At 32.1% G+C, this 14,099-nt stretch overlaps 1 protein-coding gene across 1 annotated transcript in view; it reads left to right on the plus strand.

Annotated features, from left to right (window-relative positions):
* Positions 1-3,804: 3,804 nt before the first annotated feature.
* LOC111636371 overlaps positions 3,805-14,099 on the plus strand; it is a 52,279-nt gene continuing 41,984 nt past the window's right edge. Inside the window, exon 1 of the mRNA XM_023381607.1 lies at positions 3,805-3,936. The gene's annotated coding sequence lies outside the window, so the exon portion shown is untranslated. The remainder of the gene's footprint in view (positions 3,937-14,099) is intronic.

Consider the following 14,099-nt stretch of genomic DNA (forward strand, 5'->3'; position numbering starts at 1 on the left):
TCTTAAAAGATGTTTCATTCAAGAGTAATTTTGTCAACACCACTTCTCTGTAACGGACAGGTGTTCGTCGTAGAGAGGTTTTACTGTACTCTATTCGAATGAATATACATTTTCCAGATAATAGATATGCGTTCAAACGAGTTATTGCATAATAAATTGCATGTATTTTACAATAACTTCTTCGAATGCTTGTCTCGTATATCAAACAATACTACTTTTTAAATTGACTAATTGGCAAGCGTCAGCGGCCGAATGAATGGCTATAACACTTGGATTCCTCTCGTGAGGATGTTCTATGGAGAAATTATCCTCTAGTTAGATGTTAAAAGCACGAATAAAATTCGAAAACTTCACGTTTGAGAGGTGAGAACTCGCGAACCAGTGTTAAGTGGTTTTATCCACCCGGTCTCTAGTGAGCTCGTTGCATCGTATAACCCAAGAAACAAATCTTGTTAATGTAAAATCGTATTTTTGACATTTATAATGCATGTTTTGACTTTACTTATTTACTGTTAATAATTACTATCGGATAGATAAGTGTGCAGTTTATTGTATCATTCAACAACAGCTGTAAAGTACTGTCGATTCATGTTCTAATGCCAAACTTATCGAACGCATTTTAAAAGTATTTCAGATATTTACATAAATATTGATTTAAGGAATATAAGGAAGTTATTATAATATAACCAGTCAGATAAATGTAATATTAGTGGTATTAAAAAACAGAGTTTAACTCTGATTGTAACCTCTTTGGTTGTGCAAGCTTTTAGGATTTAGTTCATGATTCTATTTATTTTATTGTTATTTTTTGTAATTTAAATACTGGAATATTCGTTACAGTAGGATGATTAACATTGAGATGGATTATTCTGCTGCAATGGGCTTATTTTCATGTTTGATTCTTTATGTCTTTCCTGACCTCACCAGTGGTGGAGTGGATAAAACAATGGTAGCTGGCCGTCAATTCGCGCCTCACCAACGAGTTTTCCATGTGGTTTTACGAAATTTCTTCACGTGTCTAACAACTAAATAAGGGCCCGCTTCCCGTAAACGTCTTTCAGAGAAGCATTTTCCCTTGACAGATTGCCCATGTGTTTCATCGATCCATCAAATGCACTAATAGCGCCATGTGGCCGTTAAGAATGTCATTTTAATCAAATCCATTTACTGAGGCGGTAAGGCCACGCTCTTGAAACCCATAAATAGGTAGATAATTTTTATCTTTGTTTAATAATTTAACTAAATAGATAATAACTTTTTAATTTATATAAATAATGGATAATTTTATCTATTTCTTATAACAAATATCAGATACTAAAAGCTAATCTTTTTGTTGATCTTATAAAATCTTTTTCATAAATAGAGATAAAATTCTTTAAATTGATAACGTTTATTTGCTGAACGAATGACTTTAGTCTATTTAGCTTTACACTTTATTCAGAACGAAGTTTGCTCTGTTATTGTAAACCAATAGAATATACTGTATTTAAAATAATATTAAGATATACTTTTGTTACACAATAACAGGGCCGGCTGGAAGTTTCGTGAGGCACGGGAAAAAGTTGTTAGTAGGCCCTAAAATATTTGAAAAAGAAAAATAAATTTCTTTTATCAAATTTTCTTACAAATCTGAAAATGCGGGGCCTATCTGAGGCTTGAAAAACAATCGTCTGAGGCGGGCCTGCAGTAAAAACAAAAGAAGTTTTAACAACGCTTTTATTAGGATTCTATTTGAATTGAAAATAAAATTAAAATTTATGCTAATTATTTTGATGCCATCCATTTTGTAATCTAAATGTGATTTCAACGTAATTAAAAGTTTATTTGTTACTTTTAATTAATATACTGGAAATGCATAACTTTTTAAGATTTTTATTATTATATCTATATAAATATACACTGAATAATAACTACATTAGGAACACCTGCGGTCTACGTTTCTGGGTAATTACGGCTTGCAAACGTCGGTGCATGGACCCTATCAGATGCCGAACATCATCTATTTGTAACTGGATCCGAGCAGTTTTGTTGGTGCACATTTCTCGTAGGAGCGGGTGACAGCCTCACCACATATTCCAATATATCCCAAACATATTCAATGGGTTGCAATGTGTTAAGTTTGGCGACCAAGGCAGTGTGTAGAATTAATTGGTGGGTTCTTCCAACCATTCCCGGCAACACATAATAAAGCATCGTGTTGTTTCCTGACAACGATACCATGTTTAATTAAACATGGTATCGTTTATGTTTAATTAAACATGGTATCGTTGTCAGGAAACATATCCTGGAGGTATAGATGCAAATGATCATCCAACAGGTCGCTGCATCGATCACTACTCAAGGATTGTGGGATAACGCCAATGACCAAGAGAGCAATCCCCGGACCACCACCTCCAGCTTCTGTAACTTCCTACTGTGAAGCCAGGGGATGCGGCTTTATGTTATTTACGCCAGATTCGGACCCGGAAATTAGTATGGTTTAGCAGGAAATGGCCCTTCTTCTACGTGTCCAGGGTCCAATGATGTTTATCTCTCTCCCATGTGACACGTTGTTTGCGATGACGCATGGTCAACAGAGGCGCCCGTACAGGTTCACAACTATTGAATCCAAGTCGATTCAAAATAAGTCTCACGATCACTGTCGGAATATGTCTGTCTTGTCCACTGTTTTACTGCGGGTAAACTGTTCCACTGTTCAGAAACCAGTCTTGACACGCAACACTCAATCTGGGATCAATGGGATCTGGATGTTTGAGCGTGATCCACCCATTCCCGGTACTCTCTGTACACCGTGATACGAGAACAATTAACAAATGTAACTGTTTCGGAAATACAGTACTCGCACCAGTCCTCTAGATCCCAATGATCTGTCTGCAGTTAAAGTCATTCAAATCGTCCCGTTTGCCCATAAACGGCAACTATTGCCTTCTACTATGCAAATGACAAGTCAAACGACTGCAGCGAGTTATGAAGTGACAATTACAGGGCATCTCTTTACTGCTTCCGAGATGGTTCTGACTTGTTGTTTCTAATGCAGGATCGTTCAGTATATATGCCGCCTACATAAGGAAAATCTCGTAGATAATTTATGCCTATACATATACTATATATATATATATTTATAACTCTTTCCACCCTGTCTCTTTTAGCAAACCCATTATGGGTTCGGCCGGGTGGTGAGAGACGGGGGTCCGACATAACCGGACGGACCATCCCCCGTAAAATTCTTGGGGATTTATTGGCCCGTCCGGATTCGAACCCGGATCCCCAGAGTCGCCTTGACCGCTGTACAGGCCTATATTGTAACAAAGTGTTGGTGTCATGGGTTGACAAATGAGACAATTATTACAATTTCCCTTCAAACGTAACTAAAACGACCGGCGACTGATTAAATAATTTTTTATCAAGAGTAAAATAAACACGAGCAACTCCACATTGACAACACTTATCTTAAAATCGATAAGTCTTTTTAGATCGATGCCGTTCACTCGAATTTTTAAAAATTTATTTTTATTAATAAAATTACTTATATATTAAAAATTATCATAATTATTAAAATATTAATTCATATTAAAATCGTTATAATTTATCAAATTAATTTAAACTTTAAAAATGTCTATTTTATCGATTTATTATGTCGCGCGAATTACGTCACAAGTTTTTGGAATACGTCTTAAGGTCATATTAAAATTATTTTAAATTTACAAAGAAATATTAAACAATAAATTTCTTTATTCAAAACTCGTTTCGAATTAAAATTTTAAATAAAAATTTTAAGCCAATGTTATCATTTTTTTAATAACACGACGAATAAATTTCTTGCACGTGATATCTCGTGACCGGTAGCAGGCTGCTGAAGTCATAGAGATACGACGTTTTCTATATTTTCCGTCTATTTTTATTAGAAAAATTCAATTTTCCGTAGTCATTAAACAGGTAAATTAAATTATAATATATTTATAATTAAATAAACAAAATATATAATCGAAATTTATATTTATCGAATAAATTGTCTATTTCCGAATTTGAATTTAAAATTCTAATGTGAATTGTGGGTAAATTGTGTGTTTAATTTAAATCTATTGTTTTTATTTAAATTAAATATTTAAGTATATTATGTTTAACAAAATTTATATTAATTTTCAGGTTATGTTTTTATCAAATAATATGTTTTTCTATTAAAACCACACTGGATCAGTATTGTAAACATAATTGAAATTTAATGGATGCCATACCATCAATCATTTTCCTTATCGTGATTGTGTTTCATTCTGCCCCTTTTTATAAATATGAATTAATTTAAACATATGTTAAAACACTAGATTTCTAAATAAAGATTTGTCTGGTGACACTTGACAGATTACACAACTTTCTATTATTGTTATTCATGTATGTGAAAAAAATAATGATTAAGCTGATTTTACAGACAATTTCTACATCTTTTTAATAAAATTTCTCATAAAAACAAGTTTTGTTTTCATATTTAGACATAGATTTGTATCTTTATTGCATAAAATATAATTTGTGATACCATAAATGTTTATAACCTATATGCAGGATTGTATGAGGATAGGGGTGGAGTGAGCCTCTTTTGCTATTACATTTTTGAACAAATGAAATATGGAGAATATTTATTAATAAAAAGTAATCTTGAAAATTTTAATATTTTGTTAGAAAGCCTTAATTAAAATAGTTATTCAGTCAAACATTTCAAATATTCAACAACTTTCATCTTATTCAAAAACTAATTATTATTAGTTTCACTATCATATTCATTCTCTTTCAATATGTTTTGTAATGCATTTTTATTATTAATTTTATGTTTTTACAAAGAAACTTAAAGTTACATAAATTAAATTACAGTTTTGTAATTTATTACCAAACCATAACCATAAATATGTCAAACCAAAACCAGAAATAACACAATTATTTTTGAACTTTGTTCAGCAACTAAGTTCAAAAACAATTAGTTATGGAAATCATTTTAAAAATTCATAATAGTAAGAAATAGAGCAAAAATTTTCTGCAATTGAGTATAATAATGTGGAAAAACTATTTCAGTAAAATTTATTAAAAATAAAAGATTTTACGTCATTAATTTTTTTTATAGAGAGCAATTCCTAGGGATCAAGGCTTTAAATGGGCTTTAAAAATTTATCAAATGTAAGAAAACTTTCTATCTCATTATTTGATTTAATAAAATAAATTAAATATTCATCATTTCAGTTTAAGACAAATCATCATAAACTTTTTAGTTATATGTGAAGCTTTTTTTTTTTTTAACATTATTGAGTGAATATTGAAAATAATACTTATTGCTATATTGTTAATAAAAGTCCTATTGCCAACTGAAAAACAATCATTGAAAAATATTTCTTTACAAAAATAATTCTCTTCTGTCCAATCAGAAAGCAAATACACATACAATTCTTTTATTTACTTAAGTATTACATTTCTGGTGCCGCACAGCACAGCCAGTTAACAAAGAAGTATATTACATAATTAAGATTGATAATCAGTTATATAAGTTTAAACACTTTATATATTTTTTGTTTCTTTGCAGACACACTAAGGTGACATATATCAACACTTGGCAACTTACCGCACTTGGTAACTTACTTTACCGCCTCCAATTAATCCTGATCTTCCAACTGTTCATCCAGAACGTCAAGAAATTCATAAAGGAGCAGGACTATCGGTGGAAGAAGTCAGAGAAGCAGCTATTGATTACGTTTCGCAACATTGTTGTTATGGAAAAGACACAGTTGAAAATATGGCTATTACAAATATTTCAATGTCTAGTGCATTTCATTATAAATTGGAAACATTTGCAGAAAAACGTGAAACTCCAACTGAATAAATAGTCAATAAGTTGCCAAGTGTTGATATATGTCACCTTAGTGTGTCTGCAAAGAAACAGCTTAATAACAACAACACGGTTTCATCAGAATCAAAAAAAAAAAAAAAAAACTTTATATATTTGTAAAGTATAAATTTATACGAAGCCCAACTTTGTGTAAAGTCTTTGTATAAAGTCTTTTGGGCATTATTAAAAAAAACAAAAAAGAAAACATATACAGTAATACCTTGACTTAAGCTACCCCAACTTACGCAAACCCAGAGTTATGCGATTTTCAAATCTCGTCGATTCGTCTTTTGTTTGAGCGCCACGCAACCCTTGATTACTCACTCCCCCCACATTATTGTTTAGCTTACATGTTCGGATGTGTCCACGGAATCCACACATAGCTACAATTTATTTTGTGTTATTTATTTCTGTGTTTTTTATATCTACGGAGAAACAAGAAAAGAAAAACTTTATCTTTGGAATGTAAAGTTAACATTGGGTATGTTCGTAAAGTCGAACGAGTTAAGAGAGAATGAAGTCATCGTTATTCCTATTTCATTAGACTTTTCAAACGATTCGTTACTAATGCGTTTAACTGGTTTGACTTTACGAACGTACCCATTATTAAAGACTTTGATACAAAAATGAAAATTTGTGAATTGGCAAAGAAGTTTGATCTACCGGAATTGTCGGAATCTAAGATTTTATTAAACATTTTTTTTCTAAATTATTGTTTTATTTAGTCTCCGGCCCCAATTAAAAATTATTTGTATGTATTTATATGCGAAATTATACCCCAACTTATGCGAATTCGACTTATGCGGTTACCGCTCGGTCCCAACTATCACGTAAGTTCGGGGTATTACTGTAATTGACAATAGAAGTTAACTGCCAAAAATGATCAAACACATGTCCATATCACTCAGCTTATTAGCCTACATAGTTCTGGCAGTTAGTTTCGGCAGTTATGTAAGTTCGTCACAAGTTCAGTTGCACTATCTCACACTTCTGTAAAATATTCTTATGGTGGTTAACACGTATTCCGAAGTCTGGAAATATGTCAGGAAGCATTTCATGACCAAAATAGAAGGCTGAAGGTTTAAAATATGAAGTATGTTGTGCAAGTTTTTAGTATTCTTTGTGAAATTTTATCATAATCCAAGATCTGGAAGGATGTCTGGAGACATTTCACTAACAGCATCCGGAGACTATTCCTCTGTGCAAGTCGTCTGTGCCAGTTTCCTTCAATAGGATTTGAACAAAGTCTATATGCTTGCAAAATGAGACAATTAGCAGATAAGGGCCAGTCGATACAGACCCATAATTAGGTGCAAAAGTCACGAAGAAGTGATGCAGATCCCCAGCCATTAAAGTGAGTTCCAAATGCAAACCAAATTCAAGTCCTACATTAAAGCCCTGGAACCAAAACCAATAGCAAGATCTCAAAAGAGTTGGAATGAACTATGATACATACAGGAGCAATGAAATTTATCATTAGTATGAATTTAGCAATGTTTATATAATATATAAATAGTTAAAATGAACCTAATTCGGATACCTCATTAATCAATAAGTTATTTAGGTGAAACTACTTATTTAATAATAGATAGATAGGAGCATAATAAGAATTGAATAAGAATGTGTAAAATATTTGACAGCATTAACAATTAGTTAAGGAATGTTCAATTAAATAGTTGCATGACACTTTCAGTGTAAATGGTAATTATGCTCTGATGGTAGAAAGTTTGCCATAACATTTGTTAAAGTAAAAGAATTTCTCTTTTGTGTTAATAAGATTAGGTAAATCACATGGCCAAGATATACTTTGTTGATGTAGTATAGTTTGGATTTCATTTCGTTCCCTTCAAGTATCGAACAATCGAAAATATAATGTTCATTTCCGTCTTCAATCTGACGTACAGGGCATAGATTTGTATTAAGTCCAGAAAACCTGGTGAAGTAACTGGTGAATTTCCCATGATTTGTGAGAAATTGAGTTATCCAGTGATTCGGTTTAATCCATTTAAGTTTATATATTTCTTCAATACATGGAAAGAATCTATAGGTGCTGGATCCTTCACGCTCATTCCATCTGTATTGCCATTCCTCCATAAGCTCCAGCCATAAAATTCTTTTCACAACTTTTATGCTTATTTTTATTATATGAGACAGGGAGACTGTCGTTAGTAGCGGTGGTTTTTGCTAAGAAGTCAGCCCATTCGTTTCCGACTGTGCATTGGTGGGCCATAGTCCACTGTAAAGTGTAGATATTATTAGATGTATGGACCAGATGTTTGATTTTGGTGGATATAGGATAAAGTTTATTACTTTCAAGTATAGCCAAAGAGGAGCCACTATCACTAATTATTGTTATATAACAGTTATTATAAGTATCATTAGACCAAGTGACAGCCATTAAAATAGCAAACATTTCTGCCTGAAATATAATTGATAATCCTCCAAGTCTGAACATTGACTTTAGATTTCCTGATTATATGCGTATGCTACAAAGGCACATCCAACGTAATTATTTGTTTTGGAACCATCAGTATATATAATAATATTACCATCATGTGTTTCAATGGTCATTTGAGATGGAGGCAGACAGGGATTTGTAGATTGGTCAAAAGGGGTCAAGAATTCTATATCATTAACATCTATAATATTTGTGGAAGTATCAATATTTTCTCTTCATTTAAGGTTGCTAATTCGACTAAGATATTTTATATGTATGTCAATAAGAGGTTTCCTTGTAATAACTTGTAAGGAAGCATTTGGTGCTGTTCTATATGCTTTAGTGAGGAGAATTATAGCCTTTCATTGTGCGGATATTAATTTCCTTTTAGGATGGGTTTTGTGTGAAACCCACCCCCAGACTCCACAAGTATAAGTAATTATTGGTATAAATAGGTGATTGTAAATAATATCTAGTCCATCATATGAAAGTTCCCATGTGCTTCGAGCGACCCTGGAGAATGTTTGAAAAATGAGGCCAGCACGCTTTATGTATTCGATATGATCATGCCAACAAACTCTGCTATCTAATATAACACCCAGATATTTTATGTTTTTCTTGATGGAAATAGAGGCACCGCCCATTTGAATCGTGGGTACTCGTAAGTATAGATTAGGCCATCCAGAAAGGTTGAAAATTGTACCTTTGGTTTTCATGGCATTAAATTGTAATTTATACTCTTGTCCCCGTGTATATATTTTATCAAGTATTTCTGTACCTTTATGCTCAAGGTTGGCTCTGCTATTACCACCGACCAGGACCAGCAGATCATCAACATAAGCTATAAGTCCGTCCTGCCCAAAATTCTGTTCAAGAATGAGATCAAATGTAACTATCCATAATAAAGGCTGATGACTGAGCCCTGTGGACATCCTCTAACCACGTTCCTTCTTACTTCGATGTTGCCTTTTTGCATGATTGCCGTTCTGTCAGAAAGATAGTTTTGTAGTATTTGGTAAATATTAGTGGGACATCTCTTCTGTCGCAATTGATACAATGTTAAAGGCCGCCATGTACTATCAAAGGCCTTATTAATGTCGCGGCTGATAGCAAGTACAAATCTGTTATTATTATTTAATAGATGTTTTATGATTTTGGTTGATTCATGTATGGCATCTGTTGCAGACCTTTGATGTCTTAATCCATATTGAGAGTTGTGGAGAAGTTGATTTGTTTCAAGGTACCATATTAGTCTGTTTGCTATAAGTCTCTCAAGGGTTTTCCCAGGAGTGGGAGAAGAGAGATAGGTCTTAATTCTTCAGTTTGCACTGGCTTGGATACAGGAATTATGCATGCAATTTTCCATTTATCAGGGAAATAACCAATAGAAAGGCAAGTATTAAAGAGCCTTTCAACATGTTCTGGAATGATATACAGTCGACCCCCCCTATAAGATCATTGATTTTTCCGTTTTATCTGAATTACATGTTGTACGAGTCACTTAGATTTTACAAATACATGTGCCGGGCTGTGAACGGCTCATATATTTGTAAAATCTAAGTGACTCGTACAACATGTAATTCAGATAAAATGGAAAAATCAATGATCTTATAGGGGGGTCGACTGGTACCAAATTTTTCTCACGATGGTAGCAGTCATGCCATCCACACCAGGGGCTTCACCATTCCTTAGATGAGTAATTGTGTTATGTATCTCGTGTTGTTGAAATGGAGATGTGTCTGATGTATCAGTATCATAGTATCTGTTTTGTCTGAGCATGCATTGCCAATGATTATTCTCAATATGAGAATCAGAAATGCAGACCTTATCTATTTGTTTATTGAGTATATCTTTGAAGTTTGTATGTATGGAGTCATTGCTAATTAGAACTTGGGGTCGATGCAACTTGTCAGTACAAAGCCTGGTGATATACCCCCAAGGGTTTTTTGCTCTGCTGCAGTATTCTTTCCAGGATGTAATTTTAGTTGTCTTCAATTCATCCTTGTATATTTTCTGCTTATCCAAGTATATGTTTTTAAGCCTAGTTCTAGTGGGTTCACATCTACATCTTTAGTATGCCCTTCTGCATTGGTTACATGATTTTCTTAATTCACTAAGTCAAGAAGTCCACCATGGAACAGGTCTTCTTTGCATAATAGTTTTTGATATGAAAAGTTCACAGGCATGATTGATTGTAGTAATATTTTGAGCAATTTCTCTCCTAGCCCAGGTTTGGTCCTCTATGTTGTAAAATACAACATGGAGCAGAATACAACAGAAAGCAAATACACTGTCAACCCCCCCTATAACACTGTTGATAATTCCGTTTTATGTGAATTCCATGTTGTACGAGTCACTTAGATTTTACAAATATGTGAGCCGTTCACAGCCCGGCACACGTATTTGTAAAATCTAAGTGACTTGTACAACATGGAATTCACATAAAATGGAATTATCAACAGCATTATAGGGGAGTTGACTGTAACAAAATAGCTTATAGTCATGACTTCAGTGGTTTAGAGCTGTGGTGATTTATTAATGAGTTGTTCATTTGAATGAATCCATAAAAAGTTGGTCAGAATTCATTCCTCATTGATGATATGAGTCACATGTAGAAATATTCTAATCATGAATGTTCTTGGTGATTTTAATTTATAATAAATATACAAAACCACTTATGCACCTCAATGCAGTTCAGCAATGGATGCAATGATATGTTCAAATGTTTTCAGTTAACTCTGCAGAATAGCTGAGATCCAAGATATTCCTGATGGTCTGAACTTCTCATTATTTTCATCGCTAGACTGTATTAATAATGTCCAGTTCTGATGAAGTGTTGTTTAATAAATTTAATGGAAACATTATTTTTATGAAAATAATTAAATTAATCTTATAATAAAATGTTTTTTCAAGAAAAGTCACATATAAATATTCACTGATTTTTCTGTTGAACTATGCAACTACATAAAGTTTGATTTGTTATTCAAAAATACTGCAAAATAAATTCTAGGGGTTTTTATGAAATTACAATCATTTTTTTTATTTATTAAGATGTATTATTCATATTTAAATCATTTATATTTTAAACACACTGTGAAGACATAACAATGATATATTTTCCAATAAAAAAACTTTAATTAAGGTGGAGCATTGTTAATGCCTCTTCTATTTGGCTTATAGTATTGAGTTCACTCTGTAAATTTCATTTGTCGATTTTCATTAAACTGTATCATTTTACTTAATATAAGATTAAGAAAGTAAAAATGTAATAAAAATCAGGAGAGTCGATGATTTCATTTTTGAGATACAAGGTCACTAGCACAAATGTGTGCAATTTTTGTTTTATTTTTATGCCAATGGCAAAGTCACTGCTGCCATAGTGGCAAGCACCAGAAACAATATTGCTAATACAACTGAATTTTTAGTTCATGTTTGGACAGAAAACAAACTGTGCTTAGTGAGTAATATACTTAATTTGTTTTTAATATTACTTTATTAGAATAAGGACTTATCAAATGCATTATTATTATTATTATTTTTTTTTTTCATGAGCACAAATTGTGAGTCACGTTAGTGACTGTGCCAGCCAAGTGAAAAAAATCACTGACTAACTATATATACAGAAATCAGAGTTGCTGATTTTCAGGCGTTACTTTCTCTGTCCCCAATACCTAAAGTAATTCTGAATATCTCCTTTGAAAGATGTGTTTTCTTAAGTAGTATGCAAAAGTTTTTCTATAAAGAGCTGCCAAAAATCTATCGTATCTTCTTCTCCTTCCCCTTCTCTTTATCTGGCATTGCAGATGCTCCTAGAGAAAAGTCTACTGGGTCTAGAAAACTGAGATTTTAAAACTTAAGCCTCTAACATTGTCAAGTGCTTGCGAAACTTCTGGGTCAATAAGTCAAAATTCACAGGTTTTTTATAGAGCTTTTTTACTTTTATGGTTTAATTTCATGGAAATCAGTGATTTTCGTTCAAAGTGATACTCTGCATAACTCAAATTTAAGTGAATTAAAACTTTTAATAACAATATTTTCAAATGGTGTATGGAAAGTACTTGGTTGGCAGCCATTAATCCCCTCCCTCCCTTTTAGTATGGACAACATTTATGAACTGCTTTCAAGTAAAAATTTATGAAATTTGACTGACAGTAAATGTTTTTTTCCTTGAGAGTTTTTTTTCTAAGGTGAAGAAAGCTTGGCACTTTGAAACAATTTGTAGAAAACAATAATACAGGTAAAAATCTTATGGGTATCACTTCAAAGTGCCAAACTTATTTTCATCAAAGAAAAACTCCAAAGAAAAATATTTGACTGTCATCCAAATTGTCATAACTTTTTACTTGGTGCAATATTTCTACATCTCAGATGCTTTTGTTTGGCTAAATTAATATTCTTATGTAGTAAATTATGAATTAGTTTGTAAGCAAACCAAAGAAATGATTTTTTAAACTCCAATTATTTGAATAGCTAAGAAATTAATTTATTCCTAAGATTCTTTTCAACTGAATCTATTTACAAAAATGAATCATATTGCCCACTTCTACACTTGTTCATTCCTTCATTCAGTGATTTTGTCCCTTTGGTGATTCATTTAACTGTCAAAATGTCTGGAAAATGTATGTTTAAAGAAATTTAAATCAGTTGTCAAGAGTATAAAGGATGGATTGCTCTAGTTTTTAATAACAAACATAAAGCATTTTCAGATTATGTAAGAAACGAGATTTATCTCAAAGTATATCAGAATATACATGTATAGCTTGATTTTCTGTTGTNAATTTAAAACATATGACTGATTATTCAATATTGTAGGAATTAATTATTAAGTGTAGGTCTAATCTCCTTTCCATGTAGCTGATCAGCTCTTTAAACCCTATTTTATACTGTTTTCTATTATGATTCTTAATTTTACCTGTTATGTTTAGGAATGAATGACTTATTAATATAATAAATCAAAGATTATCTATTTTATTGTAGAAGAAAATGTTAAACTGATTTCTTACATTTAGGCATTAACTATTACTTGTAAAGATATTTTCAATAATAATAAGATTTTACATTTTGTGTTGAAATAATTTCTTACCATAAATAATGAATAAATTAATCACAAACCTTTAAATTATTAAAATACCCATTATACTCAGTTCTGTACTTTATTGAAGACTTTGAGGATGTAAGTGCTTAAGAATTTTTTCACAAAACTTAATTTTTAAGAAAGAAAGGAAGTGGGTGCCATGCATTTTTTTTTCCAGTTTTAACTACAATTTTTTCTGACTGCTTCAATCATAAAATAAAGTAGAATGAAAGATTGATTGATTGCCACTACACACTTTCAGATAAGTTATAAATCAACGACTGGATGACTGAGGCAATTAAGGCTTCTGCCTACTGCTCTGAGAGACTCGTCTGAAAACATCTCAGAAGTTTCTTTAGAACAAACATCCCAGAAATTTTCTAGTGTGTTCGTTCTAGATACATCAGGTCCTCACCCTCACTACTCAGCTGCTCCCATTGTGAGTCTGGCCAAACCCATCATGTGTAATTAATAGGCCCTCTTAGTGTCCGTAGGATCGAAAGAGTAAAAGAGAGACTAAATGTTAAAAGTTGATTGTGTGTATCAGCCTCAAATGCAAATTCAAAGCTTCTGGAAAAATTAGAAATTTTTTTTAGGACAGGAAGTATGAATATTTTTCTTATAATTAAAATCAAATGGAGATTTTTACAAGGAAAATTTATAGAAATATATTAGATCAAAACAAACTGCAAAAAAGAATTGAATTTTTTTTAATACTTGTT

Source organism: Centruroides sculpturatus, unplaced genomic scaffold, assembly GCF_000671375.1.
Source record: "Centruroides sculpturatus isolate CEXI.00-Female unplaced genomic scaffold, Cexi_2.0 scaffold1060, whole genome shotgun sequence".
Taxonomy (NCBI): Eukaryota; Metazoa; Arthropoda; class Arachnida; order Scorpiones; family Buthidae; genus Centruroides; species Centruroides sculpturatus.